Source organism: Equus quagga, chromosome 7 (assembly GCF_021613505.1).
Source record: "Equus quagga isolate Etosha38 chromosome 7, UCLA_HA_Equagga_1.0, whole genome shotgun sequence".
Taxonomy (NCBI): domain Eukaryota; kingdom Metazoa; phylum Chordata; class Mammalia; order Perissodactyla; family Equidae; genus Equus; species Equus quagga.
The window spans coordinates 103,646,977-103,659,065 of NC_060273.1; the positions used below are offsets into that span (position 1 = coordinate 103,646,977).

Consider the following 12,089-nt stretch of genomic DNA (forward strand, 5'->3'; position numbering starts at 1 on the left):
AGCTAAAGGTTTCATCAATTTTGCTGATCTTTTTGAAAAACCAACTTTTGGTTTTGTTGAAAACCAAACATTTAAAAAATATGATGTGGAAAGTCTTCAAATAAGTTTCTTCCTCTTCTCCAGGGTTTTTTGTTTTTGTTTTTGTTTTTGCCGTTTGTTATAGTTGTTGTTTGTTGTGACTTTTCTGAACTACTTCTGTAAAGTCTGTATTCCTTGTCTTGTATGTGGCCATGGAAGATTCTTCTTGGTTAGCTTAGTTCTCAGCTAATGATTAGACAGAGAGCTCCTTAAAGGCCTGAAAACTTCAACACTAAGCCAGGCAATTGCTGACTGTCCCTGAGCCTTCGCTTCTTGCTTATATAGAGCCTCAAGGTCAGCCTAAGGTGAATGCTTAGGGCCTTCTCGGGTCTTTCCTGAGCTTATGCTTAGTTTAGCACAACCCTGAGCATGTGTGTGGGTTTCTAGGGTTTCATGAATTTGTTGGAGCTTTTCCAAGTTCCTACATTCTCCAGTTTTTCCTTTTAAGCTTTTTGGTTAAGCTATGGTTTGCCCCAACTGTTTCCATTGCCTAAGGTGGCAGCAAAGTTAATCAATTCCCTCTCATTGTTTATGACAAACACTTCAGGGGAAAAGGCTTTTTGCAATGAGTTGGCTCTGAATCAAATCAAATGAAGACATCCTGGCAAGTGAGATCTTCTAGGGAACCACCAGATAGGTGAAATAATGATAATTCTCTTGGAATTAGGCTTTGAAGGAGCTCCAACCTGTCTGCCTTGTCAGGTGGTTGCCAGGCTGCTGGTTTTACCATGCTTGTGAGCCATTGTTTTTCAGTGCTTCAGCAGAGCTGGAGGTGAGGATATTGGATTAGAGCCAGTTAAAATATCACCAAGTTCGCTGTTCTTACTGAGATTCAGCTGTTTTTCTTGAATAAATGCTGAATTGTTACAAGTCTTTGCTTAATTTCCAGAGTTCTGAAAAAGTTGATTCTGACAATTTTGCAGGTTTTCTCATTGCTTTTGTGGAGAAAAGAATTTTCAGAGGTCCTTGTGCCCCCATTTTTGCTGATGTCCCTCTAAGGCTATGATTAGAATTCAAGCCCTCTCACTCCTTGACCAGTCCTCCTCCTGTTATATCTGTGGTTGTCAGACTTTCATGCATCACTATCACCTGGAAGGCCTGCTAAAATGCAGATTGCTGGCCTCCACACCTGGAGTTTCCAAGTCACGTCCGGCCCTAGAACTACTTGAGAATTTGCATTTTACAAAAGTTCCCAGGAATGCTGATGCTGTTGGTTTGGGAATCATTCTTTAAGAACCACTGCATTACACTATGTGGTACCTTCACCATTGCCTTAGGCAGTGCTTCTTACCTCTGGAATCAAATTAATAATGCATATAAGTCAATAATACACATTATTATCTCTCGAGACACCTAATAATACAATACATAAGCTAATATGTATTTAGCACTTACACATGCTACGTATGATATGCTTTACATTTATTAGGTTATTTAATCTACACAACAACTCATGAATAGGCATTATTACTTTCCCCACATTTAAATTGGAAATTGAGCCCAGAGAGGTATGTAGATTACCCAGAGGCACACAGCTATAAATGCAGGAGCTAATATAAGAATATGGTCTGTTTGATTCTAGAATACATGCTTTAAGCCCCCACAGCAGTTTCCCAAAGAGTAACACAGATCACTTTCGAGGCCTTGAATGACTTTAGTTCGGACATGCATGCAGAATCAAAAACTGACTCACATGGTGAGAAAGTGATTCCTATCTTGGTTCTATTTTTCTATCATTTGATTCCATCATGACAAAAATGCTATTTGCATGCTTAGTCATTAATATGTGTCCAATGCTCATAACATCCCCTTTTAACAGGAAATGGGCTCTAGACTCAGAGACTTTAGTAGACAATAGTTTCCAGCCAGAATTTAAAAACATTGTTTTATGTTCACTTTTCTTACAGTTATTTTCTACTTAGGATAGATGATAGAGGTTTCTAATTTATAGTGATTTTATAAAGTTTCCCTCTAAAAGAAATAGAAGAGGGGCTGGCCCCTTGGCCCAGTGGTTAAGTTCTTGTGCTCCGCTTTGGCAGCTGGGGGGTTTCGCCAGTTCCGATTCTGGGTGTGCACATTGGCAACTGCTCGTCAAGCTATGCTGAGGCAGCATCCCACATGCCACAACTAGAAGGACCCACAACTAAAAACACACAACTACGTACCCGGGGGCCTTGGGGAGAAAAAGGAAAAATGAAATCTTTAAAAAAAAAGAAATAGAAGAAAAAGACATTTATTTAAAGAAAATAATAATACTGTGAGTAGTATACACAGATACGGTATGAAAAAGACTGAAATTTGGGGAAACTTGCCACAACAAACAGGTTAGTATATCTAATTGGATCAATATGCGACATCTTAAAGGGAGATTAGGGAAATGTGATTAAAATATGAATTCTCTTTCAAAGAGGGAGAGACGGAATGAAAAAGTCACAGCATCTAGAACAACATGTGCAAAGCAGAGAAATATCAAGCGGAAAATGGTATCTTCGTAAGAAATGTTCTACAGGGGTAGACTGCGACTTAGAGATTTCACAAAACAAATTCTCATAACCTAAGTTTCTTCAGCAAATTTTGGATAATTTGTTTTCATCAACAGCAGGAAAAAAAAATTAGTCTCCGCTTACTGGCAGGCGATTTTGCAGTTGCCAGAGACAGCAGAAGAAGTGGGGCTCTTAATTTTTGGGGGAGGGGACGCAATAAATATATCCTGGGCACTGGGTGTGTGTGTGGAGGGAGTGGAGGGGCTTGGGGAATAAGATAAGAGGAGAGGACTGTAATCAGAGAAGCGTACACGTTCCGGATGAAAAAAGAGGACATGTGCAGGATGAAGAAAGAATTTAGCAACACTGATATGATTAACTAAACTGTTGCCCGGGTTTAAATTAAGCAAAGTGTTCAGAGACTACAGCTGTTTTATTTATTTTGGTTGCATGTGATGGGAGCTGTTACTTCCCGGTTTGACAACCTATCAGCCTCAAGACGCAAACGGGAAGGCTCTGGTCCGGCCAAGGCTATAAAGAGGAAACGCAGGTCTCCCCATAGCCCGCCCCCGTCCCAATACAATCAGAACTGAGGCGGGCAAGGGTCTGCCTGTAGGGAGGAAGGGGAGAAGACACTATATAGCGACCAGAATCAGGGTGGGCAAACGTGCAGTTCCTCCGTCTGCTCTTTTTTTCTTGTCCCAGCCATATCTGAACTGCAACGGACTGAACTTTATGCCAGGAGACTTTAACCTTGTTAGCCAGGTTTCCAGTCGAATTAGGATTGACTTTAATGCCTCCATTTGGGCTGCTGCTGTTAGAATTTCTGTAAAAGTCTAGCTGCGCCAGTCCTGCCCTTAGCTCTCCACACCCTCTTCCCTTTCCCTGAGACCCCGCCCTTTTCTCCCAGCCCAAACCACAAAAGGCTGTGCTGCTCCAGCCTCAGCACGGCGCCCGGGCCCCTCCCCGAACGTCGCAGTGCTGCAGGCAAAGGAGCCCGGCCCACACCGGGACGGGGCGGAGTGTGGCCTCGTCCTTCCGCTCTTCGACCAATCGATGAAGCCTCCCTGAGCGAGGAGGGGGAAACCGGCCGTAAAGACAGTCCAAATATTTTTCCCTTTTTCTGCCACGTCCCAACCACTTACGTGAACCCACTCCTCAGGTTTTGATTGGACATGTGGATTTTTCCTGTAGAGGTCCTTCAAGTCTATTGGTCGGCGCCGTTTTGGGGGCGGGGCTTGCCTGCCCTCCCCTTTCGCCTGTACCGCGGCGCAAGGGGCGGGACGCGCCGCCACCGCCTCTGCTTCCGCCGCCGCCGCCGTCGCCGCCGCCGCTGCCGCCGCCTGCCGCTGCGCGTTCGGCGGGGGAGGAGTCGGAGGCGGAGAAGAAGGCGGTGGTGGCGGGTGGAGGATCGAGCGCTGTTCTCGCTCCGGAGCCGCTGCACAGTTCGGTGAGGGGATTTTTTTTTTTTTTTTTAAATCTGGCTTGTTCTGATGTTGGGAATGTGAGGGTCGGGCGACGAAATTGTTGCTGTCACCTCCTCCGCTTCTGATTTTCTCTCCTCGAGATGGAGCGGGCCTGTCCCTGGCCCACTGCGCCGGCCATGGTGGGTGGGGTTGATGGCTGGCTCGGAGAGGCCTTCTTCGCCTCCTGGGCCCCGTCCAGCCCGGACCGGGGGCCTCGCTCGTGTCCGTGGCCACCGGGCCCGCAGCCCACGGTGGAGGGCATCGATTGGTGTCAGGGGTCTCCACCGGCCGCCTTTTCCTGCTGCTGCTTCTGCTGTCCTTGGTGCCGTGGCCAAGGACCCCGCTGCTTTTCTCCCCACACTCGCGACTGTATGAGAGCGTGTCCCCACCAGCCCCTCACACCCGCCTCCTCTGCCCATCGCCAGTCACCCCGCAGAGAGCTGATGCATCGTACGCCACAGGCCTGCCGCCCCCCTCCCCCGAAAAACCTGCCGTTGCCGTCGCTCTGCTGGCTGTGTTTGCATTTTCCCCGATTGTCAGCGAGGCTCGAGCACGCAGACACCCTGTCCAAAGCCTAGCAATCGTTCTTCTCCAGATATTAGCCCCCTTCCATCACTGCTGCTCCCCGTTAGCCATGTCAAGTCACAGCACGCCTCTGGCAGATGCAGCTTCAGTTTCGGCCTCCCTAAGATTACTGCTTGTTAATCATTTTGCGCACATTCAAAATGGTGAGTTTAAAGCCGCTCAGATCAAGTTGAAGAAAAGAGGAGGAGGTAAATAGTCTTTTTGCAGAGAGGAAGAAGAATCTAGGCGACGTCCCTCTCCAGGCATGAAAAATGATTTTTTTACGTACGCTTAGGCACTACTTTGAGTCTGCTGGTTCCGTGAAGTTTACGATTTTTTAAAAGGCTTAATATATTGTTATTTTAGCGTGAACTATTTGGTCAGTTAAATTTCTTTAAAATGGCAGTCACCTTTGCTGAAGACTACAGATCATTTGAAGAGTGTGTACGCAAACATGAGGATAACAAATGTTTCAACTTTTTTTCAATTTGTAATCGCCTTCTGGAATTCGTTATTTTTATATGAAATAACTTTAATTTTTAAAAATTAATTACAGACATGCAAGCTCGAAGTAAAATTCAGCAGTATCGAAAAAGGATTGTTAGGTAAAATGTGAACGTTTCTTTTCATCCCCAGTCCTGCTCCAGTGTCTAGAGTTAACAATTTACTGTGCATCTTTCTAAATGCACTATTAAACATATATACATTTGTGTAAAGTTTTTTTTAGCAGGGGGAGATATCAAACATATTGATATATCACTTGCTTTTTTCACTCATAATTATATATTTTGGCCATCTTCAGTTGTATTATTTACTTATTTTATATAAAAGTCTCCCTAATACTTTTTAAAGGCTAAGTGATATTTCATTAGTTTGAATGGGCTGTAATTTATTTAACCATTCCCTTACTGAAAGACATTTAAATTAATTAGTTTCTTAACTTTTTAATTTATTGATTAGTTTTTAATTGCAAACTATAAATCTTTCTAAATTTAAAAAATTCAAACAGTATGGAAGAATGTAAGGTAAAAAGTGCAAGTCTCACTACCCCATCTGGTCCTGCCTTCATCCTAAGAGTCGCCTGTTCAGGAAACTTCCTCTGTTTGCATGTGTGATTATTTCTGGAGTGCGGATTCCTAGAAATGGAGTTGCTGGGTTAAAGGGTATGCACATTTAAAATTTTATAACCATTTCTCCTTCCTTATTACTCTCTTCAGAATTATTCTTGACTGTTTCTTATGCATTTCTTCTCCAGATGAACTTTTAGACTCAACTTGGAAATTAAATAAAAATCCTTTGGTATTTTGAATGAGATTATATTGAAATTTTAGATTAATTTGGAGTGAACTGACCTGTATGATATTGAGTCTCTTGCCTCAGAAATGTATGTATGTATGGTTTGTCTCTCCATTTTATTCACATCTTGCTTTGTATTCTTAGGGAAAGTTTTATAGTTTTTCCCCATATGTATGACATTTCTTCTTAGTATTCTTAGGTATTTTATGATTTGATTGCTCTGGTGAATGGAAACTTTCAGTAACATTTCTCTCTCTTTTCTGGTTATAGGAAAACTTTTAGAATTTTTTCTCTTTACCGTGTCTGATCACTTTATTGAATTGATGGTTATCTGAAAATATTCACGATTTTGTGGCTTTCCAGTTTTTATAACTTAGGTGTTTTCCTCATTGCTTTGGCTATTATATGTCCTATATAATGTTGAATAGTAGCAGTGATAGCTGAAAACTTGGTGGTGTGCTTCTGACTTTAAGGGGAACGCTTCTAATGTTTTAGCATCAATTATGATGTTTGCTGAAGCTTTCTGATAAATAGAGAATATCAGGTTAAAATATTTTCTTCTAATCTTGGCATTCCAAGATGATTTCAGTGTTGTTTTTCATTTCTGACGACATTTTAAAAAACCATAAATTGGTATTGAATTTTATTGATATTTTAAGTGGTTATATAAGGGCATCACCAGTGTTGCCTGGTTAATATTTTCCCAAGAGAGCTCCTTTTTTTTGAGGAAGATTAGCCCCGAGCTAACATCTGCCACCAATCCTCCTCTTTTTGGTGAGGAAGATTGGCCCTGAGCTATCATCCATGCCCATCTTCCTCTAGTTTTTTATATGTGGGACGCCTGCCACAGCATGGCTGGACAAGTGGTGCATATGTCCACCCCCTGGATCCGAACTGGCAGACCCCGGGCTACTGAAGTGGGACTTGCGAACTTAACTATTGCGCCACCAGGCTGCCCCTAGAGGTCCTTTTTAAAGAATCAACTTTCTTGGAGATAATTTACATACAGTGAAACACATATTTAAAATATACAGCTCAGTGTGTTTTGACAAATGTGTACACCGATGTCACCACCACCATAATCAAGAGTAGAATATTTTCATTACCATAATCAAGATATATAGTATTTTTGTCATCTCCAAAAATTCTCTTCTGCCTTTTAGCACTAAGTCACATTTTTCCCCTCAACCCTGGGAAACCATTTGTCCTCTTTTTCTCTGTATAATTGTTTTCATTTGTTCTAGATTTCATATAAATGAACTTGTATAATATGTACTCTTTTGCATCTGGCTTTTTCTCTCAGCATGATGCTTTTGAGGATCATCCATGTTTTTGTGTATTTAACTGGTTCATGACTTTTTATTGCTGTGTAGTACTACATGGTTTTGATTTACCACAATTTGTTGACCATTTCTCCTATTGATGGATATTTGGATTGTTTCCTGTTTGGGACTGTTATTAATAAAGCTGCTAAGAACATTCATTAATGAGTTTTTGTGTGAATGTTATGTTTTCGTTTCTCTTGGGTAAATAGTTAGAAATAGACTTGTTGGGTTGTATGGTATCTGAATGTTTAAATATAAAAACCTGCCAAACTATTTCCCATTTTACAGTTCTAGTTGCTCTGCATCCTCACCAACACTTGGTTATTTCAGTCTTTTTAATTTTAGCCCCTCTAGTGGATGTGTAGTAGTATCACAGTGTAATTTTAATTTGCATTTGTCTCATGCTTAATGACACTATGAATTTGCTCATGTGTTTGTGGGGGTCGTTTGTATGTCTTCCATTGTGAAGTATCTGTTCAAATCTTTGCCCATTTTTAAACATGGAGTTGTTTACCTTATTGAGTTGTAAGAATTCTTTGTACATTTTTTTTTTATACAAGTCCTTTGACCCACAAAACACATGCACACACATTGCAATTGGAGACTTAGGTTTTTGTTTTCCTAACTTTTTAAAATAGATGAACTTCTAATTTTGGTTAAATTCAACTTGTCAGTTTTTTCCCATGGTTTGTGTTTCTGTGTTCTAAGTTTGCTCAATGCAAAGTTGTGCAGATTTCCTCTTATGTTTTCTTCTACAAGTTTTATGTTGGGCTTTTATGTTAAGGTATGTCATCCATTTTGAATTAATTTTTATTTATGGTGTGAGATAAGGGTCAAAGCTCATTTTCCCAGTTCTAGCCCCATTTGTTGGGAACACTTTCCCTTTCCCCATTGAATTAAACTTAGTCAAAAATCAGTTAACCATATATGTGAGTCTATTCTGGATTGTCCTCTTGATCTTTGTAATTGTCGTTTTGCCAATTCCACATTGTCAGGATTATTGTTGCTTTATAATCAGTCTTGAAATCAGATAATGAGAGTCCTCCAACTGTATTCTTTTTCAGAATCATTCTGCTATTCTAGTTCCTTTGCTTTTCCAGAAAATGTTTTAGAAGTGACTTGTTGGTTTCTGCAAAAAGTGCTGTTGAGGATGTTAATATAGATTGTGTTGAATGCATCAGTTTGGGAAGAACTGACATTTTAATATTGAATCAATCAATGAAGACAGGATATCTTCATTTGTTTAGATCTTTGATTTCTTTCATTAGCGTTTTGTAGTTTCAGCATAAGATATCGTTGCTCATATTTTGTTAGATTTATATATATTTCATCACTTCTGATACTTTTTTTTTTTAAAGATTGGCACCTGAGCTAAAAACTGTTGCCAATCTTCTTTTTTTTTCCTGCTTTTTCTCACCAGATCCCCCCAGTACATAACATAGTTGTGTGTGTACATATATATATATATATTTTTTTTTTAGTTGTGGGTCCTTCTAGTTATGGCATGTGGGATGCCACCTCAGCGTGGCCTGATGAGTGGTGCCATGTCCGCACCCAGGATCCGAACCAGTGAAACCCTGGGCTGCTGAAGCAGAGCGCGTGAACTTAACCACTCAGCCACAGGGCCCGGCCCCTTCTGATACTATTGTAATTGATAATTTTCTTAAATTTCAGTTTCCAGTTGTTCATTGATTGTATGTAAAAATACAGTTGGCTTTTGCATACTGTCCTTGAATCTGGCAACCTTCATAAATTCACTTATTCGATTAAGTTTTGTAGATTCTTTGGGAGTTTTCTATGTAGATAGTTATGTCATTTTTAAATATAGAATAGTTTTATTTCTCTTGTTTTCAATTTGTATGTACACCTTTCCCTCCTTTTTTTTTTTTTTATTGCGCTGGCTAGGACTTCCAATATGTTGCTGAACAGGAATGGTGAGAGTGAATATCCTTTTCTTATTCCTGGTCTTAAGAGGAAAGCTTTCAGTCCTTCATTATTAAGTATAATAGGGCCCTTTATCAAGTTAAGGATGTTCCCATTTTGTTCCTAGATTGCTGAGAGTTTTTATGATTAGTAGACATTGAGTTTGGTCAGATGTTTTTACTGTATTGGTTGAGATGATCATATGGTTTATCTTTTTTGGTCTGTTGATAAGATGAATTACATTGATTTATTTCCAAATGTTGAGTCAACCTTGCATTCTCTGGATAGACCTCTCTTGGTCATGATGTATTGTCATTTTCATAAATTAGTGGATTGGATTTCATAATATTTTGTTGAGTACTTTTTTGTATCTATGGCCATGAAGGATGCCTTTTCATGTAATTTTTTGTATCAGGGTAATGCTTGCCTCATAGAGTTGGAAAGTGTTTCTTCCTCTTATATTTTCTGAAAAATTTTGCATAGGATTAGTATTTATTTCGTAAATGTTAGAGTTTGCAAGCTAACCCATCTGGGCCTAGAGTTTTCTTTGCTGAAAGGTTTTAAAGGTTAAATTCAATTACACTAATAGGTATAGAATGATTATGGTTATCTCTTTCTTTTTGAAAACTTTCACTCTGACTAAATGAGTCACTTTTACTCACTATATGAGCTTTAGTAGTTGTGTCTTTCAAAAAATTTGTTTATTTCATCTATTTATTACCATAAAGTTGTTTCTTTATTATCCTTTTAGTGTCTGTAGCATCTGTAGTGATGTCTTTTCTTTCATTCCTGATATTGGCAATATATCCTGTCTTTTGTCTTTATTAGTTTGTTTCCAGGTTTATCAATTTTATTAATTTCTCCAAAGATCCACCTTTTTTTTTTTTTTTGAGGAAGATTAGCCCTGAGCTAACTACTGCCAGTCCTCCTCTTTTTTTGCTGAGGAAGCCTGGCTCTGAGCTAACATCCGTGCCCATCTTCCTCTAGTTTATACGTGGGACGCCTACCACAGCATGGCTGCCAAGCAGTGCCATGTCCGCACCCGGGATCTGAACCAGCGAACCCTGGGCCGCCGAGCAGCGGAATGTGCGAACTTAACCGCTGCGCCACTGGGCCGGCCCCCAAAGATCCACATTTTTATTTTATTGCTTTTTGTGTGTGTGTTTTCAATTTCATTGATTTCTACTCTTTACCATTTCTTTTTGTATGCTTTGGGTTTAGATTCTCTATGTTCTTATCTCTTAGCTGTAAGCTTAGGCCATTAATTTGAGGGCTTTTTCTTCTTTTCCTTCTAAGCATTACTTTAGATATTCCCACAAATTTTATGTTGATTTTGCTTGTCTGTTCCTGTAATTGATTTCTGTGTTTAATTTTGTTATAGACAAGATAACATTTTTTTTTTAATTTCTTTGAAATTCTTTGAAGTTTGTTTTATGGCTCAGAATATAGTCAGTCTTGGTAATCGTTCCATGTGCACTTCAAAATAATATGTATTATGCTGCTTTTGGGTAGAATTTTCTATGAATTCTATATTTCATATTAAATTCTAAGTTTTATGTTAAATATTCTATAATTGTCAGACTAAGTTGATTGACAGGGCTTGTTAGATTTTCTATTTTCTTACTGAGGTTTTGTGTGCTTGTTTTGTTGATCACTGTGAGAAGAATTGAAGTCTACAATTATGGATTTGTGTATTTCTCCTTTTTGTTCTAACTATTTTTACTTCATATGTTTTGAACCTCTGTTAGGTGCATGTATATTTAGGATTGTTATGTCTTCTTGGTGCATTGACTTTTTTTTTCTTTTTCTTTTGAGAACAATTGGCCCTGAGCTAACATCTACCACCAGTCCTCCTCTTTTTGCTGAGGAAGCCTGGCCCTGAGCTAAGATCCATGCCTATCTTCCTCTGCATTATATGTGGGGTGCCTGCCACAGCATGGCTTGACAAGCAGTGCATAGGTCCACACGCAGGATCCAAACTGGCGAACCCTGGGCTGCTAAAGCGGAATGTGCAAACCTAACTGCCGTGCCACTGAGCAGGCTCCTGCATTGACTTTTTTATCATTATATAATATTTCTCTTTATCTCTGGTAGTATTTTGTCTTCTGCGTTCTACTTTATCTAATATTAATATCACCACTCCACCCTTCTTTCAATTAGTATGTGTATATCTTTTTACTTTCAGTCTATGCCTTTGTATTTAAAGTTGGTCTGCTGTAGACAACCCACCATTTTTATCCTGACAATATGTCTTTTTTATGAGATATTTAGACCATTTATGTTTAATGTAATTATTGATGTAGTGGATGTAAATCTACCATCTTAGTAGTTGTTTTCTGTTTAAACCATTTGCTCTCTGTTCTCTATTTTGAGTCCCTTTTATCTTCATTATTGGCTCACTGCTTATACTTATGTTGCCTCTTTGAAAAAATTATACTGGTTTTCTCTACAATTTACATTACATATCTTTAATTGCAGTGTATATTCAAGCAGTGTTATGCCACTTTTTATATAATGTCAGAGCTCTACAACAGTATATTTCCAATTTTTCCGTACTATCTTATGTGCTATTACTTTCATACATTTTACTTTTACATATGCCATCAATTTATAAGACCTTGCTACTGTGTTTGCTTTAGAACTGCATTGTCCAGTACATTAGTCACTAGCCAGTGTGACTGCTTAACTGTGGATTTAGAGTAGTTAGTATTAAATTAAGTTCAAATTAATTTTCATCTGTTATGCTAGCCATTTTTCAAGTGCTTAATAGCCACATGTAGCTTTTAGCTTTCATATTGAACTGTGTAAGATAAAGAACGTTTCCATCATCTCACAAAGTTCCGTCAGACAGTGCTACGTTCCGCAGTTGTGTTTTCAAGTAAGTGAAAATAAGAAACAAATATATTTGACAGTTACCTTCACTTTAATTATTTTAAGAGTTCTGCATTTTCTTG

At 39.3% G+C, this 12,089-nt stretch overlaps 1 protein-coding gene across 1 annotated transcript in view; it reads left to right on the top strand.

The window, feature by feature from the left end:
* The first annotated feature begins 3,864 nt into the window (after positions 1-3,864).
* Positions 3,865-12,089, top strand: part of PJA2 (praja ring finger ubiquitin ligase 2) — a 69,327-nt gene continuing 61,102 nt past the window's right edge. The window contains exon 1 of the mRNA XM_046666624.1: positions 3,865-4,011. The gene's annotated coding sequence lies outside the window, so the exon portion shown is untranslated. The remainder of the gene's footprint in view (positions 4,012-12,089) is intronic.